Raw genomic sequence first — 18,861 nt, forward strand, 5'->3', positions numbered from 1 at the left:
TGGAGGAAATGAAAAAGAAGATGAAAAAATTAAGACACCTGGTTACTTAATAAAGAAAAGAATCAGGAGTTTGAGTGTTGACTGAAGGGAATAAGGAAACACTCAGGAGACGATAGGAGAGAAGAAAAAAGTGTTTGTTTTGTGACATTCTTTAAGTTGGGTGACTCTTGGGAGGGTGAATAATCTTGTGACTTTTCCAAACTCAGGTGGCTTTGAAACTTAATTTCAAGAATTGTAGGGGGCAGAGCCATGATGGCAGAGCAGACACACGTTTCTTTCTGACCTTCTCCTACAACCTTCATACTAATTACCAAATTCATTCTATTAGTTCTAGACTGGCAGAATCCACAAATATTGGGAGTGTAGCAAATTGCCTTCAGAAGATAATTTCGAAGATCCCCAGAAAAGGTCTGTTTCAATTGGGCACAGAGGGAGGTGGGCTAAGCGCAAATGAGCCAAGCACAGATGCTGAGTCCAGGCAGGGCAGACCCAGGATGGTGCGGGATCCATGAGCTAGAGAATCTATAGAGAGGAATTACAGCAGTGTTGGCTTCTCTGCATTGGCTGCAAGCCAATACATCAGTAGAGAAGTTAGAAAACATCCAATGCAAACACAAAAGGTAAATAGTGAACCCTGAAATAGGAGAATCTCAAGGGACCTGACCACACCCACTTAGCACCTGAAGTCAGTCAGCACAGCCACTGCCGCTTGTAGAGGAAGCTTGGACAACCTCCTGTGCCCTAAAAGCAGATCTCAACATTAAAAAATAAATAAATAAAAAAGATATAAATTGGTTCTCAACACACAAGGTTCTCCTAGAAGAAATTAAAAAGAATCTTAAAAGAGAGCTAGAAGAAAAATGGGGAAAGGCAATGAAAACTTTACAAGAGGGTTTGGAAAAGGAAACACAGAAATTATCTGAAGAAAATTCACTACAAAATTTAGTAAAATGGAAAAGCATATAACTCATTAAAAGTTAGAGCTGACAAAATGAAAAAGGAAAACAACTCCCAGAAAAACTGATTTTGTGAAATGGAAAAAGAAAATAACTCCTTAAAAAACAGAATTTGTGAAATGGAAAAAAAAAAATCCTTAGAACAAAACAACTCAAACAAAATAACTCATTTAACAATTTAATTTGGACAAATACATAAAGAAGTAAAAAAAAGTAAATGAAGAAAATAATTCACTAAAAATCAGAACTGAACAAATGGAAATGAATGACTTAATGAGACATCAAAAATCAATCAAGCAAACCCCCCCCCCAAATGAAACAATAGAAAAAATGTAAAATACCTACTTGGGAAAACAACTAAGCTGGAAAAATAGATCTAGGAGAGACAATCTAAGGATTATTGGACTCCCTGAAAAACATGATGGAAAAAAAAAGAGCTTAGACACTATTTTTCAGGAAATTATCAAAGAGAAATGCCTGGATGTCATAGAATCAGAAGGTAAAATAGACATTGAAAGAATTCATCGAACACCTCTTGAGAACCCAAAATTAAAACTCCAAGGAATATTGTGATTATTTAGTTTCCAAGGCCAGTGGAAAATAGATCAAAAAGTAATTGAAAACTGAATAGTCTCATCCTAAAGGATGAATGGGTGAAACGGCAAATCATAGACACAATAATTTCATCTAAGAGAATAACAATAATGAGACACTACATACCAAAATTTGTGGTACACAGCCAAAGTGGTAATAAGGGGAAATTTTGTATCTCTAGATGATTACTTGCATAAAATAGGGAAAGGGAAATTAATGAATTGGGTTTGCAACTAAAAAAAAAGCTAGAAAAAGAACAAATTAAAAACCCCCAATAAAATATCAAACTTGAAATTCTAAAACTAAAAGGAGAGATTAATAAAATTGAAAGTGAAAAAATAAAATGGATGATAAAGGAGTCACCAATGTTATTTCTATTCATTCTATTTATTCATTGAATTAAATTTAAATTTTCTCTATAACTAAACCAATCAGGGAAGCAGTTTGGTACAGTGGGAAGAACTCTCAGAAGTCATGAGGATACACCACCATTTCTGACTCTTAGTATCTTGGGTTTTCTTGTCTATAAAATAAAGAGGTTGGACAAGATAGCTTTTGTGGTTTATTCCAGCTCTAGAACTACTTGGTGATCTTGGTTCATCTTTATATATAATGAGAAATGAAGTTCAAAATGATGAGCCTGAGGCAATGTATAATCTTTGCATTATAAGGAATGCAACTATTTTCACCATCATAACATTTTTTTAAAAAAGGATACTGATATGTTTTAGATAGATTTCCAAAAAGGTTGGTTTGAAAAAAATTTTTCTTTTGGGTTGAAACTCAGTTAACATACAATTTAATTAGCCAAGTTCCTATTCTCTTAGGTTGTCCTAGAACTTTCTTAACTAAAGTTTCTCCAAACTGTTTTTCAGTATATATAGTAAGTAGCTTCCAGAGACACTGGATCAAAAGAGGAGCTCTGCAGAACCAGCTGCAAAGTGAGACAAGCCAGCATTATAGTAAGAGAGGTTTGTTCCTTTGTCAAGGTTTTTTTGTAGTTCTCAGAATAAGGGGTTTGCAGCACAGAAATAGTTCCTAATCCTAGTCAATTTCACTCTACATGAACCTCTTTACAGAATGAAGATGGGGAGCAGGGGAAACTACTGAGATGGTATTTAATTAAAAACTGCATTTAAAGAATGTCAAGTTTTACCTACCAAGACAAAAATTCAGAGCTAGAGTTAACCTGAACCACTGATCTTACAGATCACAGTAAATAGAATGTGAAAAAGGAAAATCATGCAGTGGTTTAATCAAATTTATTAAGCTTCATTGCAGTGAAACTGTAAGCCTTGCCCTTTTTGTCTAAGATGAGGCTCTGATCCTTGGTCAGTTACCTGCTGAGAATAACACTTTTTCTACAAATGCCAAGTACTGACTCAACGCATTTAGGAATATGTAGCTTACTTAGAGATAATATATGTAAAGTAATTGCAAACCTTAAAATTCTATATAAATGCTAGCTAATAATAATTATTATTAGTGATTTGGCTAATCCAATTCAATAAGCATTTATTAAGTACTTACTACATGCAAGGCATTGTGCTAAGCTGTGGAATCATACATATAGAACCAGGTCACTTAAACCTTTAAAAAGGATATTGATGAGATTTGAGTTCGTAATTTAAGGAGTGTTTACTGGATGCTCACTACATGCAAGACATTGAACCAGGTGCTAAATGATATAAAAAAGATATAGCTCTTGAGAAATGGTGAAAATTCTGTTAGTTCATAGGAAGAAGAGATCCCATTCTGGTTGAGGAAAATCATGAGACTAGACCTTAATATATGGATAAGATATCAAGTGGAATATTTATATTATCATAAATCACTATAGTATCTTTGCCTAGAAAATCCCAAACAGGGTTCATGAAAAATCAGACATATATAAAAATGACTCGATAATAAGTTATATTGAGGAGGGGAGGCAGAGGAAGAAAAGTGTAAGATTTATTTGGGGAAGTACTCTGTTTATATGCATCACTGTTGGAAAATGTTTGAAAAAGTCTGCTCAGGACTTAAGCTGAAATCCTTTTAGGAGATATGGACAAGAGTAGTGAAAGATGGACAGCACATCTATATTTTTAGAGGGAATATTCAAATGGATGAGATTAGATCTATTTAGTTATTCGAGTATATAAATTAAGACTCATGATGATTTGCACCTGTTGATATTGGCAGTGATTAAAATGCAGGGACTCATTCCACAGTCTTTCCCAGGTTCATGAAATAATAAGTGTCTAAGGCAAGATTTGAATTTGGGTTTCAGAGCTTTATTCATTCTATTATCTAGGTGCCTGGATAAATACACACATACATTATATAATATATATATTTATGTGTGTGTAAATCCACATACATAAAACATACAAAACAGCCACAAACTAACTTTAATTTGAAAGGCATTAATACCTGGGTGAACCAGAAAAGAGCTCTTGGAGGAGGAGGAGGAAGAGGAGTTTGAGCTGAGTCTTGAAGGAAATCAGTGATTCCAATAGATGCAGGTGAGAAGAAAAAGCATCCAGCCAGTGAAAAGACATTGAATTGAGAATTGAAGCATTATGTGTGAGGAATGACAAGTAGGTCAGGATGTCTAGACCTAAAGTGTGTGCAAAGTAGTAATGTGTAAGAAGACTAGAAATGTATGAAGTGGCCAGATTATAAAAAGCTTTAAATGCCAAATAGAAGAGTTTGTATTTTATCTCAGAGGCAATAGGGAGCCTTGGAAATTTGCTGAGTACTGGGATGATATGGTCAGACTTGAGGCTTAGGAAAATCATTTTGTCAGCTATATGGAGGATAGGTTAGGATGAGGAGAGATAAAAAAGGAAGATCAAACAGAAGGCTATTTCAGTAATTTAGATGAGAGATGATGAGAGCCTGAAGCATAATATCTAACATTTATATAACCATTTAAGTTTTGTAAAGCACTTTAATATTACATCATTTGATTCCTTTTTTTTTTTTTTTTTTTTTTTTTTTTTTTTTTTTTTGCTGAGGCAATTGGAGTTAAGTGACTTGCCCAAGAGCACACAGCTAATAAGTGTCTCAGGCTAGATGAACTCAGGTCTTCCTCATTTCAAAACTGGTGCTCTATTCACTGTGCTATCTAGCTGCTTCACATCATTTGATTCTTTTTTTTTTTTAAATAACTTTTTATTGACAGAACCCATGCCAGGGTAATTTTTTACAACATTATCTCTTGCACTCACTTCTGTTCCGATTTTTCCCCTCCCTCCCTCCACCTCCTCCCCAACATGGCAAGCAGTCCTATACATGTTAAATAGGTTCAGTATATCCTAGATACAATATATGTGTGCAGAACTGAACAGTTCTCTTGTTGCACAGGAAGAGTTGGATTCAGAAGGTATAAATAACCCGGGAAGAAAAACAAAAATGCAAGCAGTTTATATTCATTTCCCAGTGTTCTTTCTTTGGGTGTAGCTGCTTCTGTCCATCCTTGATCAATTGAAACTGAATTAGCTCTCTTTATCCAAGAAATCCACTTCCATCGGAATACATCCTCCAATAGTATCGTTGTTGAGGTATATAATGATCTCCTGGTTCTGCTCATTTCACTTAGCATCAGTTCATGTAAGTCTCACCAGTCCTCTCTGTTTTCATCCTGCTGGTCATTTCTTACAGAACAATAATATTCCATTACATTCATATACCATAATTTACTCAACCATTCCAGTTTCTAACCACTACAAACAGGGCTGCCACATTTTGGCACATACAGGTCCCTTTCCCTTCTTTAGTATCTCTTTGGGGTATAAGCCCAGTAGAAACACTGCTGGATCAAAGGGTATGCACAGTTTGATAACTTTTTGAGCATAGTTCCAAATTGCTCTCCAGAATGGATGGATGTGGTCACAATTCCACCAACAATGTATCAGTGTCCCTGTTTTCTCACATCCCCTCCAACATTCCTCATTATTTTTCCCTGTCATTCTAGCCAATCTGACAGGTGTGTAGTGGTATCTCAGAGTTGTCTTAATTTTCATTTCTCTGATTAATAATGATTTGGAGCATATTTTCATATGTCTATAAATAGTTTTAATTTCTTCATCTGAGAATTATCTGTTCATATCCTTTGACCATTTATCATTTGGAGAATGGCTTGATTTCTTATAAATTAGAGTCAATTCTCTATATATTTTGGAAATGAGACTTTTATCAGAACGTTGGACTATAAAAATGTTTTCCCAGTTTATTATTTCCCTTCTAATTTTGGCTGCATTAGTTTTGTTTGTACAAAAACTTTTCAATTTGATATAATCAAAATTTTCTATTTTGTGGTCAACAGTGGTCTCTAGTTCTTCTTTGGTCATAAGTCCCTTCCTCTTCCACAGGTCTGAGAGGTAAACTATCCTATGCTCTTCCAATTTATTTATAATCTCATTCTTTATGCCTAGATCATGAACCCATTTTGACCTTATCATGTTGTATGGTGTTAAGTGTGGGTCAATGCCTAGTTTCTGCCATACTAGTTTCCAATTTTCCCAGCAATTTTTGTCAAATAATGCATTCTTATCCCCAAAACTGGAGTCTTTAGGTTTGTCAAACACTAGATTATTAAAGTTATTTGCTGTTTTGTTCTTTGAACCTAACCTATTCCATTGATCAACTAGACTATTTCTTAGCCAATACCAGATTGTTTTAGTAACTGCTGCTTTATAATATAATTTTAGATCTGGTACAGCTAGGCCACCTTCATTTGATTTTTTTTTCATTAATTCCCTTGGAATTCTTGACCTTTTGTTTTTCCATATGAACTTTGTTGTTATTTTTTCTAAGTCATCAAAATAGTTTTTTGGGAGCCTGATTGGTATAGTGCTAAATAAATAGATTAGTTTAGGTAGTATTGTCATCTTTATATTTGCTTGCCCAATCCAAGAGCATTTAATATTTTTCCAGTTGGTTAGATCAGACTTAATTTGTGTGGAAAGTGTTTTGTAGTTTTGCTCATAATGTTTCTGATTTTCCCTTGGCAGATAGATTCCTAAATATTTTATACAATCAGTAGTTACTTTAAATGGAATTTCTCTTTGTAACTCTAACTGTTGGGTTTTGTTAGTGATATGTAAGAATGCTGATGACTTATGTGGGTTTATTTTGTATCCTGCAACTTTGCTAAAGGTGCGGATTGTTTCTAATAACTTTTTAGTAGAATCACTGGGGTTCTCTAAATATACCATCATATCATCAGCAAAGAGTGATAATTTGATTTCCTCATTGCCTATTCTTATTCCTTTAACCTCTTTCTCAACTCTTATTGCCAAAGCTAGCATTTCTAATACAATATTAAATAGTAACGGTGATAATGGGCAACCTTGTTCCACTCCTGATCTTATTGGGAATGGTTGCAGTTTGTCCCTGTTACATATGATGCTTACTGCTGGTTTTAAATAGATGCTATTGATTATTTTAAGGAAAAGTCCATTTATTCCTACACTCTCAAGAGTTTTTAATAGGAATGGATGTTGGATTTTATCAAATGGTTTTTCTGCATCTATTGAGATGATCATATGGTTTTTGTTAATTTGGTTATTAATATGGCCAATTATACTGATAGTTTTCCTAATATTGAACAAGCCCTGCATTCCTGGTATAAATCCTACTTGATCGTGGTGTATTATCCTGGGGATGATTTTCTGTAGTCTTTTTGCTAATATCTTATTTAAGATTTTAGCATCAATATTCATTAGGGAGATTGGTCTATAATTTTCTTTCTCTGTTTTCAACCTACCTGGTTTAGGTATCAGTACCATGTCTGTGTCATAAAATGAATTTGGTAGGATTCCTTCATTCCTTATTTTTTCAAATAGTTTATAAAGCATTGGGGCTAATTGTTCTTTGAATATTTGGTAGAATTCACATGTAAATCCATCTGGTCCTGGGGATTTTTTTTAAGGGAGTTGATTAATAGCTTGTTCTATTTCTGTTTCTGAAATGGGACTATTTAAGCAATTTACTTCCTCCTCTGATAATCTGGGAAGCCTATATTTTTGGAGGTAGTCATCCATTTCATTTAGGTTATCAAATTTATTGGCATAAAGTTGGGCAAAGTAACCCCTTATTATTTCTTTAATTTCCTCTTGATTGGTAGAAAGTTCTCCCTTTTCATTTTTAAGACTACTAATTTGATTTTCCTCTCTCCTTTTTCTAATCAGATTTACTAAAGGTTTATCAATTTTATTGGTTTTTCATAAAACCAACTCTTAGTTTTATTTATTAGTGCAAAGTTTTTTTTACTTTCTATATTATTAATTTCTCCTTTTAATGTTAGAATTTCAAGTTTAGTAATTGATTGGGGGGTTTTAATTTGGTCTTTTTCTAGCTTTTTAAGTTGCAGGCCCAATTCATTGATCTTCTCTTTCTCTATTTTATTCAAGTAAGGCTCTAAGGATATAAAATTTCCCCTTATTACCGCTTTGGCTGCATCCCATAGATTTTGGTATGATGTCTCACCGTTGTCATTATCTTGATTGAAATTATTAATTGTGTCTATAATTTGCTGTTTCACCCAATCATTCTTTAAGATGAGATTATTTAGTTTCCAATTACTTTTTGGTCTATTTACACCTAACTTTTTGTTGAATGTAGTTTTTATTGCATTATGATCTGAAAAGAAAGCATTTATGATTTCTGCCTTTCTGCATTTAATTTTGAGGTCTTTATGTCCTAATATATGGTCAATTTTTGTGTAGGTTCCAAGAACTGCTGAGAAGAAAGTATACTCTTTCCTGTCACCATTCAGTTTTCTACAGAGATCTATCATACCTAATTTTTCTAATATTTTATTTACCTCTTTAATTTCTTTCTTATTTGTTTTGTGATTTGATTATCTAAATCTGAGAGTGCAAGATTGAGATCTCCCACTATTATAGTTTTGCTCTCTATTTCTTCTCACAACTCTCTTAACTTCTCCTTTAGGAAGTTAGATGCTATACCACTTGGTGCATATATGTTTAATACTGATATTGCTTCATTGTCTATAGTACCCTTTAGCAAGATATAGTTTTCTTCCTTATCTCTTTTAATTAGATCAATCTTTGCTTTTGCTTGATCTGAGATAAGGATGGCTACCCCTGCTTTTTTGACTTCACTTGAAGTCACTACCCCAAGCTTCACCTGAAGCATAATAGATTCTGCTCCAGCCTTTTTACCTTTACTCTGTATGTATCTCCCTGTTTTAAATGTGTTTCCTGTAAATAACATATTGTAGGGTTCTGACTTTTGATCCAGTCTGCTCTCTGCCTCCTCTTTACGGGAGAGTTCATCCCATTCACATTTATGGTTAAAATGACTAATTCTGTATTTCCTGCCATCCTAATATCCCCAGATTATACTTTTCTTTTTCTTGCCCTCCTTCCCTTCTTCCCTAGTATTAAACTTACTGGTCCCACTTGCATCACGCAGCTCTCCCTCTTAAGTATCCTTCCCTCCTCCCTTTGAATCCCTTCCCCTTTCTTGTAGCCTTCCCTTATTACTCTTTTTCCTTTTCCCTTTTCCTCTCCCACTTTTTAATGAGGTGAGAGAAGAATCTCTGTAAAACAAATATGTCAATTATTTCTTCTTTGAGCCAACTCTGATGAGAGTAGGATTCACGCAATGTTCCTTCCCCTCTCTAAGTTCCCTCAGATATGATAGTTTTCCTTTGCCTCATTGTCGCGTGTAGTTTCCCTCTTTTTATATCCCCTTTCCCCTTTTTCTGACACTATCTCCTTTTCATTTCTACTTCCCTTTTTTATGTTATATGAGTAAAATCAAATTATACATATGGTTTTTATGCATATCCACAACAGAAATACAGTTCTCAAGAATTCCTTTTGCCTTTTTCTACTTCTCTTGAGTCCTATTGTTTGGAGATCAAATTTTTTGTTTAAGTCTGGTTTTTTCCTTAGAAACAAATGGAATTCCTCTATTTCATTAAATGTCCATTTTCTTTCATGGAAAAAAATACTCAGCTTAGCTGGGTAGTTTACTCTTAGCTGCATTCCAAGCTCTTTTGCCTTTTGAAATATCTGATTCCAGGCCCTTCGATCCTTTAATGTTGAGGCAGCCAGATCTTGCGTGACTCTTATTGTGGCATCTTGGTATTTGAATTGTTTTTTCCTGGCTGCTTGTAAAATTTTTTCTTTACTTTGAAAATTCTGAAGTTTGACTATAATATTCCTTGGAGTCTTTATTTTAGAGTCTTTTTCAGAAGGTATTCGATGAATTCTTTCAATGCCTATTTTACCTTCCGGTTCTATTACTTCTGGGCAGTTCTCTTTGATGATTTCCTGTAAAATAGTATCTAGGCTCTTTTTTTTCCATCATAATTTTCGGGTAGTCCAATGATCCTCAGATTATCTCTCCTAGATCTATTTTTCAGATCTGTTGTTTTTCCAAGTAAATATTTGACATTTTTTCCCAATCTTTCATTTTTTTTGGTTTTGCTTGATTGATTCTTGATGTCTCAATGAATCAGTCATTTCTATTTGTTCAGTTCTGATTTTTAGTGAATTATTTTCTTCACTAGCTTTTTTTGCTTCTTTTTGTATATGACCAATTGAGTTGTTTTGCTCTATGGAATTTTTTCCCATTTCACTAATTTTTTTTTTTTTTTTAGTGAGTTATTTTCTTTTTCCAATTCACAAATTCTGTTTCCCTGCACTTCTTGGGAGTTTTTTTTACCTTTTCCAATTCACATTTCAGGAAGTTGTTTTCTTTTTCCACTTTATCCAATTTTTCTTTTAGTGAGTTATATGTCTTTTCTGTACTCTCTTGCATAGCTTCTCTTTCCTTTCCCCATTTCTCTTCTAATTCTCTTTTAAGGTTTTTAACAGTCTCTTCTAGGAGAGCCTTTTGTATTGGGGATCAGCAATTGTCTGGAGACTGTCTACTATTAGTTCTCTTCAGGATTGAAAAGCTGCTCTCTTTCTATATAGAAACTATCAATTGTTCTTTTGATTTTTTTACTCACTTTGTTAAAGCCTGTAGGGTCTGCTTTCAGAGCCAGGAGGTTACCAGCTTCCTCTGCAGAGCAGGGAAGGGTGCATGGACGGGTAGCTGTCCTGCCAGCCGGCTACAAAAAGCAGCGAGGTACTGGAGTGCTCTGGAAAAGAGTTCCCCACCTGGAAGTAACTCAGGCCTGCAGGGCTGAGCTGGGAAAGTGCCCTGCAAAGAACCCCTGCTGTATGAGATAACGACTGCCCTGGGGCTAGACGCTGAGCAGTGAGAGTTTCACTACCCCAAACCAAAGCCTGCCCTGGGGCTGTGGGTATTAGCAGTTGAGCAGTGAATGGATTTCAGGGACTAGAAGTGTCTTCCCTGGAAGCACAATCTGCTGGGGAAGTTCTTTGCCCCAGGCCAAGCCCTGCACTGTGCAGATTAGAGGCTGCCCAGGCTGTGCCCCCTGCCGTGCAGATTAGTAACTGCCCCCTCAAAAGCCCCACACTGCAGAATGTGGCCGCAGGGCTGCAGTAAAGTCTGCCTGAGTCACTTCCAGGTTTGAGGGGTTACAGCCAGATCTCATTAGGTTCTGGCGTTTTTTAGAGTCCCCTCTGCTTTAGGCTTTAATTTCTCTGCCAGTTTACTGCTTTGTAATCAAGGCAGAGCAGTTAGCCTATAGCAGAGTCGTCTCTATAACTTCTCTAGCCCCAGAGATCACCCCGGCCCCTGGTCTGCTTGGGAAGCTAGCCTCTCACTGCCTGTGCTAGTCTGTTCCTGGCCCCTCAGGACAAACCTTTCCTGGCCATATTCCTGATTATCTTCTGCTGGTAAATTGTAGTGCTTCTAATCTTCATGAATTTAAGCACTGAAGAGCTATTTTAACCAACAAATAGTTGGTTATGAGGGGAATGAAAGGAGCTTAGAGAGTCATATGTCCCTTCTCTGCCATCTTGGCTCCGCCCCTACATCATTTGATTCTTAAAAACAAAACCAAAAACAAACAAAAAAGCCTGTGAAATAGATTTGATTTTTAATCATGACAGTAACTACCTGAGGCAGGATTCAAACTCAGAGTTTCCTGCCTCCAAGGAATATTTCCTATAGCACTTAGCTGATTAACAAAGGTAATGGATAGTCATTTGAGTAGAAATGAATAGACAGAGGTGAGAAAGAGTGTGGCAAAATTTAAAAATGATTGACATGTGAGGTGAGGGAAAGAAAGAAAAGTGGAGTAGCATGGGACTATTAGTGACTGGGAGGAAGGCAGTACCTATGAGGGTTAATTGGGAAACTCTGAAGAGGATTTGTATCTCAGGGGAAAAGATAATGAGACCAGATGTGGACTAGAGTTTGAGTTGATTATAAGCATCCAGGTTAAAATGAAAATGTTAATAGTGTAGGACCAAAGCTCAGGAAATAGACTATGGCTAAATGTGCATCAATCTCAGAATCATCTCCATAAACATAATAATTAAATCTATAGGAAGAGATGAGATCATCAGGTGAGATAGTATAGATTAAAAGCAGAAATAGGCCTAGGACAGAGGACCTGAAGAATATTCATAGTTAGTAGAAATGGACTGGATCATAATACAGGAAAGAAGAATGAGAAACAGATGTCAAACAGGTAAGTGAAGAAGCAAGAAACCCAAGAGTTAAATGCTGCAGAGAGATAAGGAAGGATAAAGATTGAGAAGAGATCATTAGTTTTGGCAATGCCTCATTATTTTATTCCTTGCCTACTGATGACTGAATACTCATAAAATATGATTATTTTTGTCACATCTTTTGAGGAATCTTGAATAATATCAATCTATATATGGAAGATACTTTGCTAGGTTTTTAAAGTGGAATTTAACTTTACTGATTTAAATTCTTATTCATGGGGCTCTTCCAGTTAAGATGGCGGAGAGGAGGCTCACAGCTGCATAAGCTCCGTGCTTTCTCTCACTATCCATTTCATTACAAGCCTCTGAATTAATGCTTGACTGAAAAAAACCCCACAAATAGTTACCAAGAGAAGCCATCCTTGAGATTCGCCAAGAAAGGTCTATCTTTACTGGAGGGCTGGGACGGTTTTAGATCGGGTGCAGGCCGAGGGCAGCGGCAGTGAGAGCACGGGAGCAGACTGGAGAGGGGGTGGGGAGTGATTGCAGCCATCTCTGCAGGGAGAGCTTCGCTACAGGTTTAGATACTTTGCTCTGGCAGCAAGTCAGCAGCCCAGCAGAGAAGCTAAAAACACCGGGGCTGAAGAATACAACCCCAAACAGCTGGAGTCTCTCGGGACCTGGCCGCTCCCCTCTTCCCCCCCGCACAGTGACTCAGCACGCTCTGGGACCTCAGAGCGCAGGCGCAGCACAGTAGGGCTAGTGCCTCACTGCTGCCCCCCGCTGTCTGGAGAGGAAGCTCGGTAACACACCCAGCCCCTCCCCCAAAGAAAGATTCCAGTTTTTTCTGTTTTTCTTTGCTAGTTTGTCTTTGATTATTAGACAGAATGAGCAAGAAACTGAAGAGGACTTTAACCCTTGATAGCTTCTATACAGATAGAGAGCAGACTCTAAATCCTGAAGAGACTAAAAACAGACAGTCTCCAGGTGAATCCCCAAAGGAGGAGATCATCTGTTCCTCAGCACAGATGAACCTCATAGAAGTGATTAAAAAGGCTCTCACAAAGGAGCTAGAAGAAAAATGGGAAAAGCAGAGTGAGGCAAGCTTGGGAAAAGGAGAGGGAGGCTTGGCAAAAGAGCCTGGAGAAGTCAGTTAAAGAGAGAGTGGATAAAGAAGTAAAATCCTTGAAAAATAGGATTGGTGAACTGGAAAACAAAATTGGCGAAATGGAAAAAAAATTCCACAGAACAAAAGAACTCAATGGGACAATTAGAAAAAGATTTTAAAAAAGTGAGTGAAGAAAATACTTCACTGAAAATCAGAATTGAACAATTGGAATTGAATGACTCGAGGAGACAAGAAGAATCAGTCAAGCAAATCCAAAAAAATCAAACAATGGAAAAGAATGTGAAATACCTTCTGGGGAAGACAACAGACCTGGAAAACAGATCCAGGAGAGACAATCTGAGAATTATTGGACTCCCAGAAAAGAATGATGAAAAAAAGAGCCTGGACACTATTTTCCAGGAAATTATCAAAGAGAACTGCCCAAAAGTCATAGGAACAGAGGAAAAAATAAACATTGAAAGGATTCATCGATCACCCACTGAAAGGGATCCTAAAATCAAAACACCAAGGAATATAGTGGCCAAATGCCAGAACCCTCAGATGAAGGAAAAAATATTGCAAGCGGCCAGAAAAAGCCAATTCAAGTATCAAGGAGCCACAATAAGGATCACCCAGGATCTGGCAGCATCCACATTAAAAGATCGAAGGGGCTGGAATATGATATTCCGAAAGGCTAAGGAACTTGGTATGCAACCAAAAATAACTTACCCAGCGAGAATGAGCATCTTTTTCCAGGGAAGAAGATGGACATTCAATGAAGTAAGCGAATTTCATCTATTTCTGATGAAAAAGCCAGAACTTAACAAAAAGTTTGATCTACAAATATAGAACTCAAGAGAAATCTAAAACGGTAAAGATTAATCTTGGGAACTATATTTCGGCTATAAAGATGTATAAAGAATACATGTATACCTTGTTCTAGAAATTGATGTGGAAAGGACATTGTACCAGAAAAAGGGTAAAGTGGGGGTAGTACATCTCATGAAGAGGCATAGGAAACCTATTATATCTGAGAGAAAGAATGGAGGGGGATGAATATAGTGGGTATCTTACTGCCTTCAGAATTGGCTTTAAGTGAAAAATCTTAAGACATATTCAATCTATGGTGAAACTTCTCCTACCTCATTGAAAAGTGAGAAGGGAAAAGTGAAAAGGGAAGGAATAAGCTAAGAGGAAGGGAATACGGAAAATGGGAGGGAAAGGGATAAGATAGGAGGAGGAACTCTGAGGTGGGGGGAGGGATACTAAAAAGGGAAGGCTGTGAAAAGCAAGTGGTGCTCACAAGCTTAATACTGGAAAGGGGGGAAAGGGGAAAGAAGGGAGAAAAGCATAAACCGGGGTTAACAAGATGGCAAGTAATACAGAATTGGTCATTCTAACCATAAATGTGAACGGGGTAAACTCCCCCATAAAGAGGAAGCGGTTAGCAGAATGGATTAAAAGCCAGAATCCTACAATATGTTGTTTACAGGAAACACACCTGAAGCGGGGAGATACATGCAGGTTAAAGGTAAAAGGTTGGAGCAAAATCTACTATGCTTCAGGTGAAGTCAAAAAAGCAGGGGTAGCCATCCTGATCTCAGATCAAGTTAAAGCAAAAATTGATCTAATTAAAAGAGATAAGGAAGGGCACTATATCTTGCTAAAGGGTAGCATGGATAATGAAGCACTATCTATATTAAACATATATGCACCAAGTGGTGTAGCATCTAAATTCTTAAAAGAGAAATTAAGAGAGCTGCAAGAAGAAATAGACAGTAAAACTATAATAGTGGGAGATCTTAACCTTGCACTCTCAGAATTAGATAAATCAAACCACAAAATAAACAAGAAAGAATTCAAAGAGGTAAATAGAATACTAGAAAAGTTAGATATGATAGATCTCTAGAGAAAATGTAATGGAGACAGAAAGGAATACACTTTCTTTTCAGCAGTTCACGGAACCTATACAAAAATTGACCATATATTAGGACATAAAAACCTCAAACTCAAATGCAGTAAGGCAGAAATAGTAAATGCATCCTTTTTAGACCACGGTGAAATGAAAATTACATTCAACAAAAAACCAGGGGGAAGTAGACCAAAAAATAATTGGAAACTAAATAATCTCATACTAAAGAATGATTGGGTGAAACAGCAAATCATAGACATAATTAATAACTTCACCCAAGAAAACGATAATAATGAGACATTATACCAAAATGTATGGGATGCAGCCAAAGCAGTAATAAGGGGAAATTTCATATCTCTAGAGGCCTATTTGTATAAAATAGAGAAAGAGAAGGTCAATGAATTGGGTTTGCAACTAAAAATGCTAGAAAAGGAACAAATTAAAAAATCCCAGTCAAACACTAAACTTGAAATTCTAAAAATAAAAGGAGAGATCAATAAAATTGAAAGTAAAAAAACTATTGAATTGATTAATAAAACTAAGAGTTGGTTCTATGAAAAAACCAACAAAATAGACAAACCCTTAGTAAATCTGATTAAAAAAAGGAAAGAGGAAAATCAAATTGTTAGTCTTAAAAATGAAAAGGGAGAACTCACCACTAACGAAGAGGAAATTAGAGCAATAATTAGGAGTTACTTTGCCCAACTTTATGCCAATAAATTCGACAACTTAAATGAAATAGAAAAATACCTCCAAAAATATAGCTTGCCCAAACTAGCAGAGGAAGAAGTAAATATCCTAAACAGTCCCATCTCAGAAAAAGAAATAGAACAAACTATCAATCAACTCCCTAAGAAAAAATCCCCAGGACCAGATGGATTTACATGTGAATTCTACCAAACATTTAAAGAACAATTAACTCCAATGCTAAATAAACTATTTGAAAAAATAGGGATTGAAGGAGTCCTACCAAACTCCTTTTATGACACAGACATGGTACTGATACCTAAACCAGGTAGGCTGAAAACAGAGAAAGAAAATTATAGACCAATCTCCCTAATGAATATTGATGCTAAAATCTTAAATAAAATATTAGCAAAAAGATTACAGAAAATCATCCCCAGGATAATACACTATGACCAAGTAGGATTTATACCAGGAATGCAGGGCTGGTTCAATATTAGGAAAACTATTAGCATAATTGACTATATCAATAACCAAACAAACAAAAACCATATGATCATCTCAATAGATGCAGAAAAAGCATTTGATAAAATCCAACATCCATTCCTAATAAAAACACTTGAGAGCATAGGAATAAATGGACTTTTCCTTAAAATAGTCAGGAGCATATATTTAAAACCATCAGTAAGCATCATATGCAATGGGGAAAAACTGGAACCTTTCCCAGTAAGATCTGGAGTGAAGCAAGGTTGCCCTCTATCACCATTATTATTTAATATTGTATTAGAAACACTAGCCTCGGCAATAAGAGTCAAGAAAGATATTAAAGGAATTAGAGTAGGCAATGAAGAAACCAAACTCTCACTCTTTGCAGATGATATGATGGTATACCTAGAGAACCGCAGAGATTCTACTAAAAAGCTATTAGAAATAATTCATAATTTTAGCAAAGTAGCTGGCTACAAAATAAATCCCCATAAATCCTCAGCATTTTTATACATCTCCAAAAAAACCCAACAGCAAGAGATACAAAGAGAAATTCCATTCAGAATAACTGTTGATACCATAAAATATTTGGGAATCTATCTACCAAAGTTCAGTCAGGAATTATATGAGCAAAATTATAAAAAAATCTCCACACAAATAAAGTCAGACTTAAATAATTGGGAAAATATTAAGTGCTCTTGGATCAGCCGAGCGAACATAATAAAGATGACAATACTCCCTAAACTAATCTATTTATTTAGTGCTATACCAATCAGACTTCCAAGAAAATATTTTAATGATCTAGAAAAAATAACAACAAAATTCATATGGAACAATAAAAAGTCGAGAATCTCAAGGGAATTAATGAAAAAAAAATCAAATGAAGGTGGCCTAGCTGTACCTGATCTAAAATTATATTATAAAGCAGCAGTCACCAAAACCATTTGGTATTGGCTAAGAAATAGATTAGTGGATCAGTGGAAAAGGTTAGGTTCACAAGACAGAATAGTCAACTATAGCAATCTAGTGTTTGACAAACCCAAAGCCCCTAACTTCTGGGAAAAGAATTCATTATTTGATAAAAACTGCTGGGATAATTGGAAATTAGTATGGCAGAAATTAGGCATGGACCCACACTTAATACCATATACCAAGATAAGATCAAAATGGGTCCATGACCTAGGCATAAAGAACGAGATTATAAATAAATTAGAGGAACATAGAATAGTTTATCTCTCAGACTTGAGGAGGAGAAAGAAATTTGTGACCAAAGATGAACTAGAGACCATTACTGATCACAAAATAGAAAATGTTGATTACATCAAATTAAAAAGCCTTTGTACAAACAAAACTAATGCAAACAAGATTAGAAGGGAAGCAACAAACTGGGAAAACATCTTCACAGTTAAAGGTTCTGATAAAGGCATCATTTCCAAAATATATAGAGAACTGACTCAAATTTATAAGAAATCAAGCCATTCTCCAGTTGATAAATGATCAAAAGATATGAACAGACAATTTTCAGAGGATGAAATTGAAACTATTACCACTCATATGAAAGTGTTCCAAATCATTATTGATCAGAGAAATGCAAATTAAGACAACTCTGAGATACCACTACACACCTGTCAGATTGGCTAAGATGACAGGAAAAAATAATGATGAATGTTGGAGGGGATGTGGGAAAACTGGGACACTAATGCATTGTTGGTGGAGTTGTGAATGAATCCAACCATTCTGGAGAGCAATCTGGAATTATGCCCAAAAAATTATCAAATTGTGCATACCCTTTGATCCAGCAGTGTTTCTATTGGGCTTATATCCCAAAGAGATACTAAAGAAGGGAAAGGGACCTGTATGTGCCAAAATGTTTGTAGCAGCCCTATTTGTAGTGGCTAGAAACTGGAAAATGAATGGATGCCCATCAATTGGAGAATGGCTGGGTAAATTGTGGTATATGAATGTTATGGAATATTATTGTTCTGTAAGAAATGACCAGCAGGATGAATACAGAGAGGACTGGCGAGACTTACATGAACTGATGCTAAGTGAAATGAGCAGAACCAGGAGATCATTATACACTTCGACAATGATATTGTATGAGGACATATTTTGATGGAAGTGGATTTCTTTGACAAAGAGACCTAACTGAGTTTCATTTGATAAATGACGGACAAAAGCAGCCACACCCAAAGAAAGAACACTGGAAAACGAATGTGAACTATCTGCATTTTTGTTTTTCTTCCCGGGTTATTTATACCTTCTGAATCCAATTTTCCCTATGCAACAAGAGAACTGTTCGGTTCTGCAAACATATATTGTATCTAGGATATACTGCAACATATCCAACATATAAAGGACTGCTTGCCATCTAGGGGAGAGGGTGGAGAGAGGGAGGGGAAAAAAATCGGAAAAGAAACGAGTGCAAGGGATAATGTTGTCAATATAAAGTAATCATTAATAAAAAAAAAAGAAAAAAATTCTTATTCATGATCAACAAATAATAAACACAGTAGGATCTCATTCTTCTCATCATTCAGATAAGCATCCAATAGTAAATATGTAGTC

This window comes from Antechinus flavipes, chromosome 1 (assembly GCF_016432865.1).
Source record: "Antechinus flavipes isolate AdamAnt ecotype Samford, QLD, Australia chromosome 1, AdamAnt_v2, whole genome shotgun sequence".
Taxonomy (NCBI): domain Eukaryota; kingdom Metazoa; phylum Chordata; class Mammalia; order Dasyuromorphia; family Dasyuridae; genus Antechinus; species Antechinus flavipes.